The sequence below is a fragment of the Peromyscus eremicus genome, chromosome 10, assembly GCF_949786415.1.
Source record: "Peromyscus eremicus chromosome 10, PerEre_H2_v1, whole genome shotgun sequence".
Lineage (NCBI taxonomy): Eukaryota > Metazoa > Chordata > Mammalia > Rodentia > Cricetidae > Peromyscus > Peromyscus eremicus.
In genome coordinates, this window is record NC_081426.1 from 30,838,155 (window position 1) to 30,843,789 (window position 5,635).

A 5,635-nucleotide genomic window follows, 5' to 3' on the forward strand; every position below is an offset into this window, starting at 1 on the left:
GAGTGCACTTCTGCATAGGGACGTCAGAGGTCACTGATGGGTTGCTTCCTCCATCACTATCTTATTTTTCCTATATTTTTATTGTATGTATATGGGTGTTTTGCCTGCACGAATGTCTGTGTGCCATGTGTATACAATGACTGTGGAAGCTGGAAGAGGGCATCAAGTTCCCTGGAACTGGAATTACAGACAGCTCTGGGCCAACATGTGAGTGCTGGGAATTGAACCCAGGTCCTCCGGAAGAGCAGCCAGTGCTCTCAACCACTGAGCCATCTTTCCAACCCTTACCCTATGCTTTTTGAAACAGGGTCTCTCACCGAACCTGGAGCTCACAGATTAACCTAGCCTGACTGCTCAGCAGGCTTCAGGGATCCTCATGTCTCACCCTCCCAGGCCTGGAAACAGCGCAGTGGGCTGCCAGGCTGAGACTTCTGTGAGTGCTGGACATGTAGACTTGGACCTGACAAGTGCAAGCACCTTACCGGGAAGCTCCAGCTTTTCTTTTCAAGGTTCTGCCCTCCCCCAGCCACCATTGCCCTGTGGCTGCTGTACAGCTCCCCTGTGACGTCAGTTACTTTCCCTGCTTCAGACTCCATAAAGAAAGCAGAGAATGATTTTGTGTTTTCAAAGTGCACGTGAACATATAAAACAGAGTTCCGCTGTGTGCTCTTTTCCCCAGAATTGCATTAATTCAAACTAAAATAACAAAGGGAAACAAAACGAAAGCCCCGCCCCCTTCTCGGAGGCCTCTAAATGGCATTTCCAGGAGCTCAGCTACTACTCTGCCAGGAGCACTTTCCCTGTTTCTCTCTTCCAGAAAACAAAGTTCAATGTGGATCAGAGAAAGCAGATTTTTTAAACACATGGACTCTCAGGTTAATGAAAATGCCACCTGTTGCAAGTATTTACCACCCCCAGATACTGGAACAACTTTGGATCCTCCTGTTTTCTATTGCTATAACAAAATACCTCCATCTGGATTAGGTGTAAGCACAGAAGGTTTATTTAGGAAAGCCCAAGGTTAAGTGGCTATTGATTTGACATCTGGTGACAGCCTCATAGTGGATGGCACATGGCAACAGCGTGTGCAGGAGAGGAGAGGGACAGGAAGCCAGAGAGCAGAGAGGGGTCGGCCTTCTCTCAAGGTCCCACCAGAACTACATTAATCTCTTCCAAGGGCACACCCTTAGTGAACGATCAGCCTCCCACTGATCCTCCTGAAGGTTCTACTACCTCTTGATATCATCACACTGAGGAGTATATTCCCAAGAAGTAATCACTGGGGGACAAATTGCAACCACACTGTAGTCAATATGAATACCAAAACGCCCAGCTCACACATAGACAAAGGTGGAACAGTCCTAAACAAAGCTCCAGCAAGCATAATCCTGCTTTGTACAAGTGTCTGATGGCCAAGAATCCTCGGAATGCAAGGATGGTCCACATCCAAAGTGAGCGGGAATACAGAGCATTGACCCTCCTGATCGCTCGGTGGACATGTTAGAGGCATTCCGTCTATCAAGGGCCAAGGCAAGAAGTCCACAAAGTAGTTTTGTTTTACCCTGTTCTAGAAGTCTCAGCAACCCTGATACCTCTGCCCACACCCAGACACTGTGCAGTTCCATTCCATCCTCTACAGGTGAATGACAGTGAGACCTCCGTCACTGAGAGACATCATTGACCTGTCACCTACTCATCAATGAGCCTTGCTGTGTGCCAGGCATGGACCATCACTGGGAACAAGTATAGAAGGATGCTCTGGTCCTAAACCCTGCTTTCCAAAGCCCTCAAGGTAGATAGACACTGCTTCCAACCAGTTCATCTGCACCAAGATGGCCAAGGAAAACAGACACCTGTCCTCATGTCATACTGGACATAGCACCACCCAGCACAGCATCCAGGGCTCAAATACAGTAGGTCACGGCCCTGGCTGGTGAGTCCCAAAGATGGGATGGATGGGGAGCAGGTAACACTGCTTTAGGGGCTGGGATACCAGCAGGGCCCAGGGAAGCTAGGATTTGAGCATCCATCTCCACTGAGACCTCCTAAGACAGACTAGAAGGAACAAAAACAAAAACTCACTGTAGAGGACCTAAGATCCCTCAAGGCTCCCCATTCCAGCATGAGGCAGGCTCATGCTAAGGCGGAGTACAACAGTAAAGATGAACTTGGCCTGGCCTAGTCCTCATATCCTGGTAAGAGACTGACAAGTGCTGGGTAGGGACATGGCCTTCCCCAGGAGAACAACTCTGGAGGCCAAGCACAGGAACTTCAGATAGGAGGGCACAGAGGAGTGCCAGGGTTGGGCCCGTGGCCTTGTCTTGAGTGCGAGGAGTGTCCGGGCCCCGGGTCAGCAACACATGCAAAAGAAGCAGAGCTCGTCGTACACAGCATCTCCAGTATCTCCCACACACCACCACACCTGACCCCAACAGCCCCCCAATCCCTGCTTCACAGATTAGCAAACAAGTTCTCAGTGGCTGTGATTCTGCTAGTGGAATGGCTGAGTCAAGAGCTGAGCTCACAGCCCATGTTCGCCATTGTGATGGTGCCTCTCGGACAATAGAGAGTCACTGAGGGTTACTGAGTATGGGAGTGGCGGGGATGTTCTGAAAAGGGGCTGAGTAGAGGGATGGTAGATGAAACCAGAGATAGAAACCTGGTCATGGCCTTGTCCCTCAGGGGTAAGGAGAGATGTGGGATAGCAGGGCATGCACCAATGAGGACTAGAAATCTATGACAGGAAGGAGGTTCCTGCCTTCTGCAGGGCCCAATGGACTTCTCAGCTCTGCTCTCAGGCCTGGCCAAGACTTCCCAGCCTCCCCTCTGGCCACAGAGCAGACCTGTTCAGCAGTCCCAGGGCCCCAGCCAAGGCTGCTCTAAATCCCAGGCCTCCTGTAGAGCAAAGCCAGCTGGCTGCCTCTAAGTACCCTTTCTGCACTTTCTCAGAGTGAGTTGTCTGTATTGGGGTGCTGGGCTGAGGTTATCTGTGTTGGGTTCTGGATTGAGGTTGTCTGTGTTGGGATTCTGGGTTGAGTTGTCTGTGTTGGGGTTCTGGGTTGAGGTTGGCTGGCTGTGTTGGGGTTCTGGGTTGAGTTGTCTATGTTGGGGTTCTGGGTTGAGTTGTCTGTGTTGGGGTTCTGGGTTGAGGCTGCCTGGCTGTGTTGGGGTTCTGGGTTGAGGCTGCCTGGCTGTGTTGGGGTTCTGGGTTGAGGTTGCCTGGCTGTGTTGGGGTTCTGGGTTGAGGTTGTCTATGTTGGGATTCTGGGTTGAGGTTGGCTGTGTTGGGGTTCTGGGTTGAGGTTGGCTGTGTTGGGGTTCTGGGTTGAGGCTGCCTGGCTGTGTTGGGGTTCTGGGTTGAGGCTGCCTGGCTGTGTTGGAGTTCTGGGTTGAGGTTGGCTGGCTATGTTGGGGTTCTGGGTTGAGGTTGGCTGGCTATGTTGGGGTTCTGGGTTGAGGCTGCCTGGCTGTGTTGGGGTTCTGGGTTGAGGCTGGCTGGCTGTGTTGGGGTTCTGGGTTGAGGTTGGCTGGCTATGTTGGGGTTCTGGGTTGAGGCTGGCTGGCTGTGTTGGGGTTCTGGGTTGAGGCTGGCTGGCTGTGTTGGGGTTCTGGGTTGAGGCTGCCTGACTGTGTTAGGGTTTGGGTTGAGGTTATCTACATTGGGTTCTGGGTTGAGGTTGGTTGTCTCGGGGATCCAAGTTGGAGCTCTTTTTACTTGCAGGTTGAGTACTCAGAGAGGACACCCCTCCTCCTCACTTGCAGAAAGTGTGAGCAGGTAGGGGCAACAGGACTGCACACGGCTGCCGTTCTGGCTGGCAGAGGCACAGCTGGGCCTGTGAAAAGAAAACATGAGATTCATATTAATTTTTTGTTTAGCAGAATTTGAATTTCAAATTAGGTTCTGTGTTGGTTCAGACTGGCTGCAGCCTGTCTCCTAGGGCTGTCAATCAAGCCAACCACATTGGCCCCCAGGGGACTGTGCAAAAGCCAGTGCATCAAGACGGGCTGTGGGCTTTGCACCGATGCAGGAAGGCAGGTGAACCCCAGACACTGTATTTGGGGTTGGGAAGTCTCAAACCCCTCCCTGTGTTTCTGCACCAGTCTTCTCCAAAATTACCTGCCTGGGGAGCCCCTCCAGTTGTGGGGTCCACATTCATTTTGCTCAACTCCACAGCCTGCTGTTTGTCATGTGAAAGTTAAGGTAAGACCACACTCTCGAGCATTTCCTGCTTTACATGCCCACCCAGAGTCTGTCCTGGGCTCCTACAACCTGGCACTGAGCCCAGCGAGAGAAAACCCATTGCCACTGCCTGTGGTGCCCAGTCCCTGAGAACTACAGAGCCAAGGAGGTAATGTGGGACTCTCCAAGGAGACCAGTGTGTATTCTCCACACCAGCCTGGAGGCTGAGCCAAGCCCACATGGCTCTGCTTTTGCAGGTGCCTGTAGAGAAGGGTCCCAAGCTCACTGGGAGGCAGGAAAGGTGAGGTATTGAGTGAGTGCTGCCCTGAGCATTGGACAGCTGGGACAGTGAGGTCCTGGGAGACTGAGGTCCCAGGACACTGACCTTGCTCCAATCCCTGCAGCTGGCAGAGTCTAGACTTGGACATGAATCCTGGCTATCTGGTTCTTCTCAAAGCCACAAGCTACCCCAAAGGGGCACAGAGAGGAGCTACAGCAACTTAGATGGCTATTGAGTCGAAACCCAGAGTTGTGTCTCACAGCTGGTCAGAGCAGCAGAGAGCATCTATCTCGAGGCCCTCAGCCACACTATCTTAGAACATTGTCCACAAGGGCTGTCCATAGCAACCCATAAATGCTGGCAAAAGAATTCTGGGCAGGGCATGAAGGGTTCTCAGGGTGCAGACTAGTCTGCGTGAAAGGACAGTGGAGGGGCAGAGTCAGCAGTCAGTAAAAGCGTGACTCTGAGGTCAGCTTCCAGCAATTACACATCAATGTAGGGCCACTAGTGTCCCGAAGGGGCCATGCTGAGGGAATGATGACTCTGGGAAGGCCGTGTTTGTGCACTGTGGGACAGATGGGGCACATGTGGGCCCCCATGCTTGCTGCTCAGTTTTGCCATGAATCGAATGTCACTCTGAAGAGTAACATCTGTTAAGAAACTAGAAAGTGAGTTGAGCTTCCGGTGCGAAGGTCACAGACAAGATGGTTCCCCCAGTTCAGGTCTCTCTTCTCATCAAGCTCTGCCGATACTCAGCCCTGGTCCTCGGCATGGCCTACGGTGCCTAGTGCTATAGTTACCTAAAACCCCAGGCAGAGGAGGAGAGGAGGGTGGCAGCAGAGGAAAAGAAGAAACTAGATGAGCTGAAATGGATTGAGAGAGAACTGACAGAAGCTCAAGATGACAGCATACTCAAGTGAAGTGCCAGTGAGCTTGCCTTTTCTTTAGTCGCTGAGGATGAATAAAGCTTTGTTGTGGAAAAAAAGAAAAAAAGGAAACTAGAAAGTAAGCCTGGCAGTAGTGGTGCATGTCTTTAATCCCAGCACTTGGGAGGCAGACACAAGTGGATCTCTGTGAGTTCGAGGTCACCCTGATCTATAGATCAAGTTCCAAGACAGCCAGGGCTACACAGAGAAACCCTGTCTTGAAAAACCAAATCACCCCCACCACAAAGA

The 5,635-nt window shown here is 51.7% G+C and overlaps 1 pseudogene; it reads left to right on the forward strand.

Annotated features, from left to right (window-relative positions):
- Positions 1-5,164: 5,164 nt before the first annotated feature.
- LOC131920360 (ATP synthase subunit e, mitochondrial-like) lies at positions 5,165-5,380 on the forward strand (annotated as a pseudogene).
- Positions 5,381-5,635: the final 255 nt, after the last annotated feature.